This window comes from Ovis canadensis, chromosome 3, assembly GCF_042477335.2.
Source record: "Ovis canadensis isolate MfBH-ARS-UI-01 breed Bighorn chromosome 3, ARS-UI_OviCan_v2, whole genome shotgun sequence".
NCBI classification, from domain to species: domain Eukaryota; kingdom Metazoa; phylum Chordata; class Mammalia; order Artiodactyla; family Bovidae; genus Ovis; species Ovis canadensis.
In genome coordinates, this window is record NC_091247.1 from 38,323,863 (window position 1) to 38,342,645 (window position 18,783).

General features: G+C 43.5%; 1 long non-coding RNA gene across 2 annotated transcripts in view; it reads left to right on the plus strand.

The window, feature by feature from the left end:
* LOC138436783 (uncharacterized) overlaps window positions 1-14,890 on the plus strand; it is a 33,971-nt gene extending 19,081 nt beyond the window's left edge. For both annotated transcript variants that reach the window (XR_011255600.1, XR_011255599.1), the window contains one exon: window positions 13,002-14,890. This is a non-coding gene — a long non-coding RNA (uncharacterized lncRNA). The remainder of the gene's footprint in view (window positions 1-13,001) is intronic.
* Window positions 14,891-18,783: the final 3,893 nt, after the last annotated feature.

An 18,783-nucleotide genomic window follows, 5' to 3' on the forward strand; every position in this document is an offset into this window, starting at 1 on the left:
AGGCTGATTCATTAATCCTACTTTCAGATACTCGTGTACGTGCAGGGATATTTTGACCTCCTAACCAACGTATTTTTTTTTTCCTGTTTCCTGTAACCCTCCCTCCCTTTGAGATGACTGCACCATGAGGCATCTTTCACCTCAAGGCTCCTGCCATAGAGCAGAATGCAGTGACTCGAAGGTTGGCTTAGTCTGAGGGAGTTTCTTCCCGCAGCCCTAGATCAAGTTTTCCCAGACTGAAAAGTGCAGGACCCCAGGCACCTGTGGAGGGTCCACACTTATTCTCATGCCTGAGAGTGCAACAAAAAAAAGCAAACACCATAACAGGTTGGCAGAGACTGCAGAAGAAAAGATAAAGCTTTTTTCCTTCTTTTATGAAAAAGAGATTCCACATTTTCATTTCACACTGGGTCCCCCAAATACGTAGCTGAACCTGCTGGCAGATAGGGCATTCCTGAAGGAATTAGCCAAGGTCTAAGAATATTCTGGGGGTTTTGTGGCTTAAGTAAGAATGTCAGTTAGCCCTGCCCAAATTTGGAACAATGTTGGGACTATTTCAAGGTACATGAAATGTCAACAATAGAGGTGAAGGACTGTTACCAAAGCAAATATGTAGTGACTGCACAAGGGATAAGTAAACATAAATCAAACTTGCCAAAAAGGGTTTGTGGCTATTCAGCTTCGTTTGGAAGAGGGATGAGGTGGATAGAAAGGCTGTCTGGCTAGCTTCCCCTTGAAGCCAGAACTTTGCTTGTTTACCTGATAATGTAGGAGTATATCTGAAAATTGAAACTTCAGGAAATCTTGATTTGAATGAAGAGTTGATCTCCCCACCTCATCTTCAAAATTGGGTGCCACTGGATTCTAGTTGTTGCCAATTTGTTACTGAGCAATGGTATCATGTGTTTATTTTCATTCAGTTCCTAGGATAGCTGAACTTATTTCAAATGGGTCTTCCTTAAAAAAAAAAAATCAGATATTGGTGTCCTTTTTTGAATTCTCCACTTAAATTCTTCATATTCTTATTTATTTGCAAGCGCTTCCTACATATTAAAAGTAATATTTTGCTTATCATATATGTTGCAAATAAGTTTTCCCAGTTTGTCGCTTTCAACTGTCCCTCTGGACTGTCTCCAAAGCACAACATCCGATGGGAATGAATGAAGTCACAATAACAATAATACCAAAATTCATTAATTCAAATGAGTAGTCATCTAATTTACCACTAATAATCATCTACATTTACTGAGTACATACTAAATGCTTCATGCACCGTTCAAAGTGTTGGTGAAGGTACTCAGTCCTGTTCCACTCTGTGGGACCCCATGGACTATGGCCCACCAGGCTCCTCTGTTCATGGGATTTCCCAGGCAAGAATACTGCAGTAGGTTGCCATTTCCTTCTCCAGGGGATCTTTCCGACCCCGAGGAGATGGAACCTGGGTCTCCTGCATGGCCGGCAGATACTTTAATGTCTGAGCCAACAGGGAAGCCCCATCTACCATTACAGTGACCCCTGAGGGTGGGTACTCCTGTTAGTTCCATTTTATAGATGAAGAAACAGGTGAAAGAAGACAAGTAATTTGTGTTTACACAGCCTAGGAAGGGATGAAACATAGGTCTTGATACCTGTCTGACACCCACCCCAGGTTCCAACCCTAAACTGTCCAATACAGTAGCCATATGTGGCTATTGAGAACTTATGTGATCTCCCCAATCTTGAAGCCCAAGGATGAAAAAATGAGATATAGCTCACTAACTTTTAAATTGATTTTATGTTGAAATAATATTTTTACTACATTGGACTAAGTAAAATGCTTTACTGCTTTGAAATTTTTGTTAATGTGGTTACTAGAAAACTTTATTTCATTTTATTTTCTTGGCCACCCAACTTGGCTTGCAGGATCTTAGTTCCCCCAGTAGAGATTGAACCTACGCCCTAGGCAGTGAGAGCACAGAGTCCTAGCCACTGGACTACCGCCAGAGAATTCACTCTTTTGTTTTACTTTTTTTGTTTTCCTTTTTTAAAAAAATTAAATATGAATCACTTAACATTTTTATTGACAAGACAGTTCTAACTGCTTTCCTCCACTTCCATCCTTCACTTGGGTGTAGTCCCTTGATTATTTTCCAGCTGCACGCTGTTGGCTTCTCTTTATTTGATGGTGTAAACAGCGAACATTTATTTCTCACAGTTTTGGAGACTGAGAATTACAAGATCAAGGTACTAGCAGATTCAGTCTAGTGACAACCCTCTTCCTGGCTTGCAGATGGTAAACCATCTTCTTGCTGTGTCCTCAGATGGAGGAAAACAAGCCTTTTTATAAATTTGTTAAATTGAAATCTCTAGGATTTTGTGTATTTTCTTCATGTTTGCCTTTTATTAATTTTTAAAATGTGCATTAAAATGGTAAATTTTAGGTTGAAAAAAAAAAAGAGGTCCTCATACACAACATGAGTGAATCTTTAAAACGTTATGCAAAGCAAAATAACCTGACGCAAAAGGCCAAATATTGTGCGATTCCTGGCAGGAGATATCTAGAACCGGCAAATTTGTAAAGATGGAGAAAGTAGATGAGAGGTTACCAGGAGCTGAGGTCGGGGGTGGGGGGGTGGGGGCGGGGGAAGGGGGATAAAAAAGAAAAAGGGGGTGTGGAACAAAGGGCTGCTGAGCGGCCGGAGAGCGGGGCGGCGGGGCTCCGCGCCAGAGGCAGGCATCTTTGTCCGGGCCGGAGGCGGCGGCGGTCCGGCGGTGGGAGGCGCGGGGCCGAGCAGAGGAGCGGCGGCCGCGGGGGAACGCCAGCCCGGGCGCAGGGCCCGGCCGACCGGCGGCGCGACAGAGCGAGGCAGGGCCCCACCCGCGCACCCTCCCCTGCCCTTCCGCAGGGGCCGGCGGGGCACGCGCCCTGCGCTCTCCCGGTCCTCCTTAACAAAGAGCCGGGAGGAAGCCCTTAGCGAAGCCCAAGAATTGGAAATAAAGCTGCCGGGCCCTCCCTCTGCTCTGGAGCGCCTGGGCCTGCGCCCCGGGCTCCTTGGCCTCAGGGACTTTACCGCGGATCTCGGGTACTGGGTGGTGTCTGCTTCTATTTAGCACTTGCTCCTTTTTACTGTGTAAGTAGGAAGGAGTGCCCCCTCTCCTTTCCTCATCTTCCACTATCCCAGTTTTAACCTGTATACTTCCGTGATTTTCCCCATGACCACGTAAAATCTCTCTCTCTCTCACTCACACACACACACACACACACACACACACACACGGTTCACCTTTTGTTTCACACACACATATGCACGCACACACGGCACTTCCTTTTGTTTTCCAAAACGGCATCATATAATATACACCGCTCTGCATCTTTTCTGTTGCTTATGGAAACCCCAAATCCCAGTTGGGATTCACTTAATATTAATCCACGGCATGAAGGGACCTCCTGCCATGCTGGTTTACTTAACAGTTCTGTCGTTCTACCACCGTAAATAGTGCTGACTTGAATGTCAAGCCCCGAGAGCAGGAGCAATTCCCCTTTTCACCAGGGAGATCTGAGAGGTCGTTCTCCCCAGGTCCACGAGCGTGTTCCCGGCTGTCACACCCGCTTTCTGCGCAGAATCCGCAGGCAACACTCCCTCCATTTTCCTCCTTCCCACCCTGCTCTTCCTAAATGTCTTCCTCCTCCCTGGCAACCCAACTTCCTCGGGGGCCTCGGAGCTCTCTCCTCCCACTCCCGACCCACAGTTCACTATCCCCTCCCCCTCACATTTTCAAGGTGCTCATCTTTCCTTCCGAAGGAAAAAAGAACCATGACTCCTTTGTGTTATTTTCTTACTTCTTTGCTTCCATTTTCTATACGACTTGAAAACCTTTTTTTCTAATTATTTTGCTATTAGATATTACATGCCCATGGCTCATCCAAAGGTATATCTGAAAGGGAGAGACCACAGACAGACCCCTGTCTGTTAACCACCCATTTTTCTCCCAAGGCTGACTGATACCACTTTTTGTGTATTTTTCCAGAACAATTATAGCAACCTATATATCTTTCACAAACTGTAGCCAGAGGTGCAGACTGCTCTGCAATGCTGCAGGATTTTTTGGAAGTCTACCTGGTCTCTCTGGCTCCTCACTGACTCCCCCCACCTCCCTCCCCGCATCAAGCTGCCTTCTCTGAGGGGCTGGAAACTCAGATCTCGTCCCTTCTCCAGTCCCTCCCTTATCTGATCAGGTCCTGGCTCTGTGACCTTTGCAATATTTATCTCTCAATTCCCTCCTCTTTGTTCCTCTGACTCCTCCTTCTTCGGACCTCCTCTGTCATCTTGCCAAGCCACTGCGGTAGCCTCCTGGCTCTCCTCCCAAGGTCTGGTGCTGATCTCTCATTTTGCTTCAGGTCCTTGATCCATTGCAAAGACTGTGCCACGGAAATGGCCCCTTAGAGTCAGGAGATCGATCAAGTTTATTGCAGGGAAGAAGCACTGGCTTGGGTGACCAGAGGCTAGGGTAGAATCAAGAACCTGCCCTTTCCTCCCCTCCTACTGCCTTCAGCAAATTCCTTCCCGTCTCTGGTTTCCTCAGCAGAGTTCCAAGGCCCTCTGGCTCTAACCTCTGTGAGGCTACAATTACCATTCCATTCCTCTCAGCCCCACCCCACCTACCCGTCTCTGGGCTGCTCCTTTCCGCAATCAGCCATACTTTCCTTTCGCTCTCACTGCGCCTCTGGAAAGTCCTCCTTCTTACTCTAAATATCCAGATCCTACTCCTCTTCAAAGACCTGACTTTTAGTCATTTTTCTCCAAAAACCTCTACAGTGTCCCCCATGAGAGGAACTGCTTTGTCCTTGAAAGGCCCCTGTTGGTGCTACTTTACCTGTATGCCTTCAGTGGCGTGCACCACACTGCTTTGTAGAGTTCCATACCTGTCCTTCTACTGCTGTCTGTCCATCTCTTCCCCCAGGACACCCTAGCCTAATACTTTGCATATTGTAGAGGATGTGGTTTTAGGAGTCCCAAGACCTGGGCCCAAGTCTGAGTTCTGACACTCAATATTGTTGTATTGAACATGTCATGTAGCCTTTCTGAGCCTCATTTCTCCAAATGTAAAATGGGAATAACAGCCTGTTTCATAGTGGTGTTGTATCCATTAGATGACTTGGGGAAAAGAGATTCATGAACTGTAGAGCTATATACAGATATAAATAATAATAGTAAAGACAAATATAACTCAGATGCTGGCAAGAGTGATTGCCCTTCCAAATAAGAATTTTTTTTTAAAGTAGGGAAATCTTTGAAAAATGAAAGAACTTTTCCTCTTGGTTGTAGTCTCCAAATTTGGGGATTGCATTCTAATTCTTCCTTTTAGATCAGATATATGGTATTTAATATGAAGTAAAAACTAGAAATACTCTACACTTTAACAATGGAGTAGTGATTAAAGGATGGTTAGGTAACAAGAATAGCATATGTGATCATCAAAATTATATTTTTGAAGAATGTGTAATGACATGGGAAAACTAGTCATAATTGGACTTGAAAGCTTATAAAGCAGGATACTAAACAGTGCGTGTGGAGCAGAGATGTAAGAGGGAAAGAGGCTTTCTCCATTTCTCTTTGTAACTTTTTATTAGACCTCCAAATCAGGAGCCTGCTGCCAGAGAACTTGGGATACATTCCTGGGCCATGGCTTATACAAATAGTTCACTCCCTGCCTCCCCAGTGTTGGGGCTTCAGGACGGATGAACCAGAAGCCCAGTGCCTCAGGGGAAGCCACGGTCTACCCCAGATCCAGGGCCAGGCTTTGGCCTGCCTGTGCCCCCCTGGCTGACATTCCGGGTCTTTTCTCCACCACTTCTTCCAGCTGAACCATGGCCTCCAGACAAATAGAACCCTCTAGGGCCTGCTTTGACAGTTTCCAGACTGGGTTTATAGGACTACTCCCTCCAGTCAAAATGCAGGCTCCACACACAAAATCTGGAGAACTACACTCCAAAAATGAATAAGCAAAAGTGAGCCATCGCAGGGGGTCGGGGGAGCTAAAGGGACTCCAGAGAGGAGGTAGCATTTCTGCTAGCCATGGAAGGATGGTAGGAATTTGGCAATGGGAGATAGTAAAATAAAGCCCTGTGATTGTTATCTTACCCATATTTTATATCCCAGAGCAGGGGAGGAGAGATGTTTTGTTTAAAATGTCTTTCCCACTGATGACAACTTTTATTATAGAAAATAAAACAAAGATTAAAGAAGAGAGTCTCCTATAATCTATGACCAATGTAGAGCTGTGGTTTTCAACCCTGGTTAGCATCTCCTTGGGAAGCTTTTAAGAAATATCATGAACTATCTGCATGCGGACAATCTGATTTCACTTGGGATGAAGTGGGGTTCCCGTGTACACACACACACACACTCACAAAGACACATAAACCAACATCTCACCCCATCCATTAGCAAATCCTGCCAGGTTACCTTCAAAATATATCTAGGACATGAACACTTCTTACCATTTCCTCTGCCATCATCCTGGTCCAAGTTACTGCCTTCTGCCTGGGTTATTGCTGTAGCCTTCTAACTATCTCCGGGGCTTCCTTGGTGGCTCAGAGGTTAAAGCGTATGCTTGCAACGCGGAAGACCTGGGTTCGATCCCTGGGTCGGCAAGATCCCCTGAAGAAGGAAATGGCAACCCACTGCAGTATTCATGCCTGGAGAATCCCATGGACGGAGGAGCCTGGTGGGCTATAGTCCATGGGTCACAAAGAGTCCGACACGACTGAGCGACTTCACTTTCACTTTCTAACTATCTCCAGTTTCTATCTTCTGCCCCCATGCCCAACCCCAAATTCTGTTGTCTACATTGCACTCTGAAGAGTGATCCTTTAAAAGCATAACTCGGGTCGTGTCCCTTCTCTCCTCAAAAATCCCATTATGGCTCCCTGACTCATTCAAAGTAAAAGGCAAATCCTTAGAGTGGCTATAATGGCCTACATGACCTGACCTGGCTGCTTCACTGACTTGTCATGTCTCACTCCCCTCTTTGTTCACTGCATTCCAGCCCCATGTCCTCTTTGCTGTTCCTTTAACACAGCAAGTGTGTTGATGCCTCAGGACCTTTGCACTTCCTGTCCCTTTTGCTAGACTCCTTTGGAATTTCTCACCTTTCCTTCAGGTCTCTGCTGCTACTGCTGCTAAGTCGCTTCAGTCATGTCGGACTCTGTGCGACCCCAGAGATGGCAGCCCACCAGGCTCCCCCATCCCTGGGATTCTCCAGGCAAGAACACTGGAGTGGGTTGCCATTTCCTTCTCCAATGCAGGAAAGTGACAAGTGTCAATCCATTAGAGGGGTCTTCCCTAACTACCCTCGTGGAGAAGAAAATGGCACTGACTACACTAAATAAACTTGCAAAGTACCCCCCTCACCCACACTCCCTATACTCTTATCTGCTTTACTGTTCTCCAGGAGAGTTTTTACCACCACACTTATCTATATTGTTAATCCCACGAGCCAACTTAGTCTAAAAAGTCCTCATGAAAACAGCTTTTATGCTTCTGTCTCAAACCTCTCTTTCCATTTATTTTCAAAGTCCCATTGTCTGCCTTTCCCTAATCCTGTGTTCCCCAAACTTCTCCTTCCTCCTGCCTTCACCTGTCAGCTAAGGGAAATGAATTCCAGAGGAGTTATCAGCCTTCCAGCCCCACAAATGGCCCAGACTCTAAGCCCAGGCTGGACTTAGCTAGGACATTCTGCTATGCACGTTATTTATTTCAGTTTTTACACAAAGGAGATCTTAACGTTCCTATTGTTGGACAGTTAGGGTGTTTTCCAAGTTTCTACTATTGTAGCAACCTTGAACACACCCATCATTGTTTCCTTGAGATAAATTATTTGAAGAGGAATTATTGAGTCAAAGGTACATGATATTCAAAGCTTCTGGTAGGGATTGCCAATTTTTCCTCCAGTTTATCTAATTATAGTCCCACCAGCTGTATGTGATGCCTTTTATATTCTTACATCTTTGACAAAACTGGGTATTTAAAAAACACTGGGAGGTGAAAAAAATATTTTGTTTTAAGTAACATTATTGGTGAAGTTGCACATCTTTGCATTTCTCTCCCTTTTTTGAATGATTTGCCTCTGCCCTTTTTCCTTCTATTGGAATATGCAGACTTTTATGTATAACCATTTAAAAAATGTATTTTATTGAAGTATAGTTGATTTACAGTGTTGTGTTAATAGTCATTTTTATATTAAGAACATTGACTCTGAAATGTGTGTGCAAGTATTTTCTTCAGTTTTTTTTACCTTTCAATTCTATTTTATACTTTTAAAAAATAATTTAATTAATTAATTTTTATTTATTTATTTTTGGCTGTGCTGTGTCTCCACTGGTGCGGGGACTTTCCTGTAGCTGTGCTGTGCGGGCTCCTCATTGCAGTGGCTTCTCTGGCCTTGGAGCACGGGCTCCAGGGCACTCAGGTTTCAGTAGCTGCCGCTCCCGGGCTCCAGAAGACAGGCTCAGTAGTTGTGGCCCACGAGCTTAGTTGCTCCACGGCATGTGACATCCTCTCTGACCAGGGATCCAGCCCATGTCTCCTGCATTGGCTGGTGGATTCTTTACCACTGAGCCACCAGGGAAACCCTCTCTTTTATACTTTTTAAGGCAGAAAATTTAGGAATATTTTAAAAACCAAGTTTCTAAATCTTTTCTTTCCAGCTTTGGTTTTGGCTTCAGGCTTCTACATGGCAAGTTTTAAATAACCCTCATGATATTCCCTGACAGCTGAAACCTACTATAACATGCAGAGGATTATAAACCTAGGCTTTCCAGCTCTCAATCCACCTAGCCAATGGCTTTTAAACTTTTTTTTAAACTGACTTGTTGTAAAAAAAAAAAAAAAAAAAGTTTTTTTACATTGCAAGCCACTACCCTCAAAAATGTTTATTTTTAAAAATTATTTTAGGGAAGTACCTGGTGGTCCAGTGGTTAGGACTTAGCACCTTCATCACTGGGGCCTGGGTTCAATCCCTGGCCAGGGAACTAAGATCCCGCATGGCATGGTCAAAAGATTTTTAAAAATAAAAAAGTATCAGTCTTAGAAAATTGACTTAGCCCATCAGTGAAGCCTGACCAAGAGTTTGTAAAACACAGATCAGAACCATGAAGAGCCTGCTTTTCTGTCTCCCCAAATCTTACCCACTTCCATGCCACTTTCACTCATGTCCCACGCCTAGGGGTGACGGAGAGGTCAGACAATCATCAATCCATAGAGAACACTGAAGACCTTGTGTATAAGCACTGAAGCTGAACTAAGTTTTGATTGACATCTAACAGGCAAAAGCAAAAACTGGTTTTGGATTTCAATCCTGGGGTTTAGAATAAGGTTCTCTCTAGTTCATGGTCCTGAAACCCTTACCTTAACTATATTCACTTTAACGTAGTCCTAGAAAACCCCTCTTGTCTACTGTGTAATCCAGGATTTGGCAACAAATGGTCAACAGGATCTGCTCCAGCTCAGCTGTTCTTGCAGTCAGAACACAGGGAAAGGGTGGCACTATTTTCTTGGGCAGAGAAACTAATCCGATGCAGTCTTTAAAGATACCTTTGTATGGAGAAGTCAGCCCCTCTGTGTAAAGGTAGAGAATCATTAGGTAACATACTCTGGGGTCAGAAGACTGAATTCAAGTCCCTATTCTGTCTGGGATTCCCCAAGATTCTGTTCTAGGGCCAAGTCAGAACTCTTCTGTGTCTCATTTTTCTCATCCTTCAATAGTTGTAATAACAGCTTTCTCAGGATGGTAGAGACATGCAGTTGAACCAGCAGTAAGGTGTTTTGCAAGGGTAGTGGTTGCTGCTGCAGGTTCACTCACAGGCCTTCCTGACTTTGAAAGGCGGGCTATTTAATGTAGTTAGTGATCTGTGCCCATAAGCTGAACTTGAGTTAGAGTTAATGGTTCTAATAACCTTAAATGAGTTTTAGAATTTAGGCCAGGCTTGGTTATTGCTAGACGAGACTGGCTGTAGGGGCAGGTTTCTATGCAATGAGCCCAAACACACAGCTAAATGGAGTAAAATGCATGAAATACATATTAATTGTCTTTTTCAGAGAGCCCTCCGGGGTTCCTGGAGAGTGAACACAGCCTGCCAACCAGCCAGCTCTGAGCTTTCTAGATTGTAGTAGGCCTTTATTTCTTCCTCCCCTGAGCAACCCTCTGACCCACTAAAGCCCCCAGGGTGCCTTTGGAAGGCAAACCCCAGAGGAAACACCTTGGCACAGGTGAGATGAATTTTAACAGTTTTTGAGAAGTTCGCTGAGGTTAAAATTGCAGATATGCTGCCAAAGTTTGTAACTCCGAATAATGATGAAACCATAAATGGAACAATATGCAAAGCTTAGGCTGAATTTATATAGCTCAGAGCACTTTCACGGGGGCCTCTTGGGGTGACAGGGCACTCCTAATGCCTTCTTCCCTCCCCCAGAAAATTTCCTTCTAGGGACACACCTAGAGGTCTGCCTGGCCCACAGGGACTCCCCCTACTTCTCTGAAAAGAGAGCCAGCATCCGGGATGAGCTCCAGTGGCCAAGTCTGGGGTCCAGAACTCCATTTCCCTGGCAGAGCTAATTGATAGATCTGTAGACACCTAACCGAGGCAGGAAACCAGATTCTCCTTCCTGAGAATTTGAAACCTGAATAGAGAGTCTCTGCGCTTGGCAAGCTCAAGTGTGTGTCACGTGAATTACTGCATTCTAGAGAGAAGGTCCCCTAGCCGCCTGGTTCCTGCCAGTCTGGCCCTGTTTGTTAGCCGTTCCTTCAGTTCTCTGAGCCCCTAGTCTCCTTCCAGTAAAGTCCTATTTGGATCAGGCAGTCAAAGTTGTTCTGGGAAAACAAAACAAAAACCATACAAACTACTATGTAGAAAATAAATAAGCAACAAGGATATATTGTATAGGGAATGTAGCCAATATTTTACAAAAACTTTAAATGGAGTGTAATCTATAAACATTTTGAATCACTAAGTTGTACACCTGAAATGAATATAATATTGTAAATCACCTATACCTCAATAAAAATGGCACAAAATTAAATAAAAACCAAACCAAGTGATATAAGGAAGACATTATAAATATTACAGCATCCAGGAAATCAAACCATAATGAAATGGAAAGAGCATGAACTTGAAAATATTTTTTTTCTTTTAAAAATCTTTCTATACCTGAAGTAGTCTTGAATCTTGGTTCTTTAACTGGCCAGCTGGATAAATTTAGACAAGTTACCCTTTCTAAGCCTCAATTTCCTTGACCATGAAGTGGAGATTGCCGACCTCATAAAATCAGCTCTTTAATTAGTCTAGTGACACTTATTGTGGTCACTCAAGAGGATATTTTTGCTTATTTCTTAGATCTGGGCTGCATGACAGCTGAAACTTCTGGAAATTAGTGATATTAGGGTACTTAGAGTATCATTGCACTTGAACATTTTGTTAAACCAGGAATCTTCTCTTTCTCCATTTTCTTTAGGAGGCATTGTGGTAGCAACTGAACATTCAGAATGGTCCTTTTGAAAAAATGGTGGTGAAAGACACATAACATAAAATTACTGTCTTAACCATTTGTAAGGATACAGTTCAGTGGCATTAAGTACATTCACGTTGTTATGCAACCAGAGGATTTACTAAACATTTTTATGCTTTACTAAAAATAAACAAAAACCTTTCAAACCCTTTGTCAGACCACTTGTCTCTGTCTTTTTCTGGATTGGAAACTGCAGTGACTGTTAGTATAAACTGGGTCAAATTCTAAGCAGGTTTGAGTTCGGCCCAGGGGAACAGTTCTTAGAAGCTAGTGCCAAAAGAGAATTTAGGAATTGTCTTGTCCAGGGGCCTCAATTTACTTGATAGCTCAGTTAGCTGGTCATTTAGGCAGCAGACCTTAACTGAGCCTGTGTCCCAAGAACCGGGATGGGTGCTGGAGGGTGGACACAGCTGGAGTGGCCCAGCCACTGTCCATCCTGCTGGAGCTCATGCTGCCCAGAGGGGAATATGACACACGGGACAGTAGGAGGTCAACAGGTTCAATGGGCTGGAGAGAAGGAGAAAGGTGCAGATCTACACGAGATGGAATAAAAAATTGTCCTTCAAAGGACATGGAGAATAACTTAGGTTTTACTGATTTTTTTTTCTCCTGGTTATGGAGGTGGTCTGGTAGGAGTCAGGCTGGAGACTGATTCTAAGCTAGGGAGGAACATGGTCAGATGTGCATTTCAGAGCACGCACTGGCAGCATGCAGACAGACGGTGAGCTGGAGGGCCCCAGAATGAGACTTGGGGGTTTGGAGAGAGGCCTTTTGGCACCTAATGCTTGGAAACATGAAACATCGTTTCTCAAATGATACAGTGAGAGAACCAAGTCCATAGCTCAATCCCATGTTCTTTCTCAGTGACCTTGAAGTGAAGGGTTTGTCAAATCTTTGCATATCAGAATTTGCTGATGTTTCCTTTCCAAGAAGACTCCCCCACCCTGTCCTTGTTCTTCCCTACATTCCATCTCCAGTTTCCCCAGGGTCTTGTTGGAGGAAAGTCCCTGCTCTGAGAATATGGTAGGAATAAAACTTGCCAGAAAAATGTGAAGCATGCAGAACCATGCCACCTCCACACTAGCCACAGGCTTTGCAATGCTATCTTTATGCCTCCAGATAAAGAGATCAAAGTTTCTCCAAGATCTGAGTCGAGTCCCCAGGCTAATTTACAGGAGGAGGGCGGGGGTGGGAAGGGTGGGATAAGCATGATAGGATACAGAGGGAAATTCTTATTTCACAGGTGATGTCTCCATCATCTGTGCTGCGGTTCATGGGGTCACAAAGAGTTGGACCCGACTGAGCAACTGAACTGAACTAGACTGCAGCATGCCAGGCCTCCCTGTCCATCACCAACTCCTGGAGTTTACCCAAACTCACGTCCATTGAGTCAGTGATGCCATCTAACCATCTCATCCTCTGTTGTCCCCTTCTCTCGCCTTCAATCTTTTCCAGCATCAGGGTCTTTTCCAACGAGTCAACTCTTCACATCAGGTGGCCAAAGTATCAAAATTTCAGCTTCAGCATCAGTCCTTCCAATGAACATTCAGGACTGATTTCCTTTACAATGGACTGGTTGGATCTCCTTGCAGTACAAGGGACTCTCAAGAGTCTTCTCCAAAACCACAGTTCGAAAGCATCAATTCTTCGGCGCTCAGCTTTCTTTATAGTCCAGCTCTCACATCCATACATGACTACTGGAAAAAGAAGAGGTCTTAGGCCTGCCTAAGCCAACTTACCCATTTTACAGATGGGGGAATTAAGATCTCTGAAGTGGCAGACTGAACTTGAAAGGAGTGCTCTTGGCTTAAAATTTTTTTTTTCCAATCGAAATATATGTGACATATAACACTGTGTGATTGTGTAAATTTAAGGTGTTCAACATGTTAATTTGGTACCTTTATATATTGTAATGATTGCCATTGCAGTAATAATTAGCATCTCTGTAATGATACATAATTATCCTTTCTTTTTAGTGGTTGGACATTAAGTTCTGATCTCTCATTAGATATGATGATTATAAAACAATACTGTTGTCTACTGTTTACTACACTGTGCATTAAATCTTTGGAGCTTATTTACTACTCTTTGCAAGTACTCTTGGCTTTCTGTCCAGTGTACTTTCCACAACTTCCTGCTGATTCCATCCGCAAGCATATGTGTATGTGGGTATAGATTTATAAATATGTAAAACTTGAGCAGTAAATACAGTGGAACAGAGTTTGCCCAAGGGTAGCTGTATTTAAAAAATACACAAGTTCAGAAAAAGTCCAAGTCAAAATGCTCAGCCTTTACAAAGCTCTAGGGCTTTGTTGCCTTTCTTGTACTGAGCTCCATTCACCCCAGCAGCCCATTGTCATGAGTTCAGGACATGGGCACACCTTCAGCTGGTCAGGTGGGCAGAATGAACCAGAAGCAAACAGATGAGAGAGCCTGGGGTTGGGAGATCCAACCTCCATATGGACAAGTTAACTTTTTACTCCAGTGATTCTCATCCACGATTGCACATTAGAACCACCCCCTGCCTGAGCAGCTTTAAAAAAAACCCAAACCCAGACCTGAAACCAGACTAATTACATCAGAATCTCTAAGGATGGGGCCCAGGTGTCAGCATTGCCCCAAGCTCCCCAGCTTATTGCACTGGGCAGCCAAGTGGAGAACCACTGTTCTTTCCTCAGTCACATCCTGAACCTCTTCCTCTGACCAGCATGTCAAAAAAGTTTGGCAATTTTTGTTTAAAAAAAAAAAGGCGGGGAAGAGAATGCAGCTAGATGGCTGTATGTTTCAATTATGTTAAAAAAAAATAACATCTAAAATGTACATGATGAGGGTAAGTTTTTAACTTGGATATTCTTGACTGTGTGACAGTCTCTTTATGATGTCAGGGCAGGCATCTGTGATGTACCCCAACTAGACCCCAAGGTCTTTACCATCAGGAAGGTAGTTTGGCCAATTGGTTAATAATGTGGGTTCTGGAAGTCAGTGTGCTTTCTTAACTAGGGCAAGTTACTAAATCAGTGAAAAGTGCCTGGCAAGTAGTCAGCCTTGTAAAAACTGGAGCCATTATTAATATTATATGGCTTTGTACCTTCGCGCTTCCTTGGGCAGAGTAGGTGTCCAATAAAACTTCATTGGGTGAAGGGCATATGCCAGCACTGTCCAACAGAAATATCAGGGAAGCCACAAATGTGATTTCAACTTTGCTAATAGCTACATTTTAAAAAGTAAAATGAAACAGGTGAAATTAATTTTAATAACAGGTTACTTACTATGTCCAAATATGATTATTTCAACTGTGTAGTCAGTATAAAAAATTATCAATAAATGATTAATGAGCTATTTTACACATTTTTCTCCCTCTGTACTACATCTTTGAAATCTGGTGTGCATTTGACATCTAATTCAAACCAGCCACATTTCATGTGCTCACCAGCCACATATGGCAACATATGCATTGGGCAGCATAGTTCAATGTTTCCTTCATGTCTCAAAACCTACACATTGAGGGTGTCCATTAAATGTGCTCCTCTGGGCTGTTCCTACCTCCTGACCCCTCACAGGGGCATCCATGCTAGGCAGCCCTTCTCTTGTTCCCACTGGAGCCTGTGTTGAAAAAGGTCACAGTTTCTGACCTAACGTTGTTAACCTGATCTTTGTGTGAACATCTCCAGGGCTTTGTAAGAGATATTGGCCTCATCCTTGCTTCAGCTTGTGTGCTTCCACCAGAAATTTGCAGCCGTAAGCGGAAAGTTACATTTTTTTTGTCTTAATTTTTGTAAAAATATTTGCTTGACCCAAAAGGCAGCCTGCCCAAGGACAGGATGGGAAGTTCACAGGAGCCACTGTACCTGCAGCTCTTCCTGCCCAGGCCCCGCCCACAACCCGCCCACTAGGGGTGGCAGCCTCCTGACCTCTGCAGCCAAGCAGCATGAGTCATCCTGGTCACTTGTTCAAACCTCCCCTCTGGTCTCAGAGCTGCTTTTGTTTTCCAGTTGAATAGGCAGCCTGAAACACACACACACACACACACACACACACATACTCTGAGTGAGCCAGGCCGAGGGCTTGGTTCTTAAGTGGAAAACATATTGTTTGCCGTAACTACTGTCATATTCCTCAGCCTGGCATTCTACTGCCATTCCAGGGGCCCCTGGGTCTCTCTGTCAAGGAAACTTTCTGTGTTTTAATTTAAGGCAGGAAAGGAATTCAGATTCTGACCAAAGGGCAGAACAAGGCAGGAATCTGTCCTCTTGTGACTGGGGGTATGTCCACACCTCCACAGGACACTGAGGCTTCAGTCAGAACTGCCGAGCCTCTCTTTATCCTCCCAACTAGGTCTGGGGTCTCTGTATGCAAAATGTACTTTATTTTTTGTCTTTGCAGTGTGGCTTACAGGATCTCATTTCCCTGACCAGGGTTTGAACTTGGGCCCACTGCATTGGTTAAGCATGGAATCTTAACCACTGGACTGCCAGGGAATTCCCATAAAGGTATTTTTTGACCCCAGCAATACTCAACCATGGTTGCACATTAGAATCACTGGGGCAGCTTTTTCTTTTTCTTTCATTTATACATATTTATTCATTCATTTATTTTAATTTTTAGTTTATTGATATACAGTTGATTTGCAATGTTGCGTTACTTTCTGCTATGCAGCAAAGTGACTCAGTTATACATACAGATATTTTCTTTTTTATATTGTTTCCCATTATGGTTTGTCTCAGGATATTGAGCATAGTTCCTTCCCTATGCTATACAGTAGGACCTTGTTGTTTAACAAGGGGCAGCTTTTTAAATTCCTGATGCCCAAGTTAAAAACCAGACCAATTAAATTGGAATCTCTTTAGGCCTTTACTCTGACCAGGTGGGTTTATGATTTCCAGTTTCAGCTGGAAGCCTAAGTCTGGTAGCCCTACAGGCCGCCCTATTCAGCAGGCCCAGCCTGTGAATCTGCACCCCCACTGCTGTCCAGACTCCCATCCTCCTTCCTCTGGCAGTCAGGGTCAGAAAGGACAGAGGTGGGTAGTTGCTTTCTCCTGAGACACCCAGTCCTCATCCATCTTACATCCTCCTTTGTACTTCAGAGAAAGTGGAGACTGAGGCCAATGGGGTCCCCAGCCCAGGAGCCCATCCTTTCCACACCCTCTGTGCTTTGTTTACCTATATTTTCCCTGTATTTCTTTCTCAAACTTTTAGTCTGTTTCATAGCCTTTTCACTTTCAACTTACAAACATTCTCAAGTCACTGCCACCTGAAAAATCGGAATCTCTTTCTCCGTTCTGTCTCCCTTTCAATTTAGTCTTGTATCTCTTGGTTTCTCTTCCCTGTGAAGCTTCTTGAAAGAGTCCTTATGGTGGTCTGTACTTTCTCACCTCTTCCCAACCTGCCACAGGTGAGCTCAGCTCCATCACAATATGGACACTCCTGCACTCGCTAAGGTCATGGGTAACCTCCTAGACACTAAATCCTTGGCCTACTTTCCATCTTCCTCTTCTCACTGTTTGTCTGTGTTGATCACCTCCTCTCCCTTGAAATTCATCTTTGGTCTCCTGTGACTCCTTCTTTACTGATTTCCTCTCATCTCTTTGATGGTGTCCTCTTGGCTTTATTCAGCCTTGAGACTCATGTTCCCTAGTTCTATCCTTAGCCTTCTCTCTTTGTGAATTTATCTATCCCAAGGCTTCAACTCCTACCTACATGATGTTAACTCCCAAATCTTTGTCTCCAGCCCAGATTTCTTACATGTCCAGCTGTCTCTTGGACATCTCCACACTAATACCCCTCTGAACATGTCCAGAATAGAACCATTATAGTTCTTCCATCAAATTTGCTTTTACTCTAGTCATCATACTTAACAGTGAAACACTAGAACTATTACCATAAAAGGAACACAAAAAGGTACCCACTGTCACCTCTATAATTTAGGATTGTTCTCAAAGGACAATAGAAACCTGAATAGAAAAATCTATTTAATTCAATGTCTTATGAGAAAAATCAATAAGAACAATACATATTGGCAAGAAGATAATTGTCATATTTGCAAATGTGGAAAATTCCAGAGAATCACATGAAAACAAAGCTAATCAAATTAGTAAAGTTGTCTGTTACAAATTAATGACACACTAAGACCACAGCATTGCTTTATGCTATTATCCCTTCACTCATTTAAAAATTTGTATAGAGCCTACAGGGGAGCTAAAGGTATGAACAAAAGGTATGTAGTCTCTGCTCTCATGAAGCCTACACTCTGGTAATAGAAGTTAGATGTTGTATCAGTAAGAAAGGTCTCACCAGAAATATAAAATATCTAGGAACAAAGTTAACCAATAATGTGTAGGACTTAAAATAAAACTATTCAGAAATGTGTTAGTCACTCAGTTGTGTCCAGCTCTTTGAGACCCCATGAACTGTAGCCCACCAGGCTCCTCTGTTAATGGAATTCTCCAGGCAAGAATACTGGAGTGGGGTGGCAATTTTCTTCTCCAGGAGATCTTATTGACCCAGGAATCAAACTCGGGTCTCCTGCTTTGCAGGCGGATTCTTTACTGTCTGAGCCACCAAGGACTCCTCAGAAACATAAAGGGAATCTTTAAAAATGGAAAGAAATACCATGTACCTAAATTGGGAATGAATTTTAAATTTTAATTAAAATTAATGAATTAAATAAATAAAATTTAAATGAATATGAATTTTAAGTTTTGTTAACTTATTCTGGAGGCACTTTGATTCAATAAACGTAGAAGTTTAAATGAGAGAAAATATTCAAGAATGTGTTGCAAAGTGTATAAACCTTATGCGACTAGTCATTACCTTCTAGTGCATGGAAGTAATAACCAAACAAGGTGGAGAGAGCACAGGAAAAGACAGGCATATTGATAAGACAGAAAGGAAAGTCTAGAATAAAAAAGAATGTAATTTCTAGTAAAAGTCTTCTCGTATCAATGGGGAAGAAGAAGGATTAGTCTCTGTTGTGCTTTGCTAAGTCGCTCAGTCCTGTCCGACTCTTTGTGACCCCGTGGACTGTAGCCGGCCAAGCTCCTCTGTCCGTGGGGATTCTCCAGGCAAGAATACTGGAGTGGGTTGCCACGGCCCCCTCCAAGTGATCTTCCCAACCCAGGGATCGAACCCAGGTCTCCACATTGTAGGCGGATTCTTTACCATCTTAGTCACCAGGGAAGCCCAAGAATATGGGTCGACTATCCCTTCTCCAGGGGGTCTTCCCTGACCCAGGAGCTGA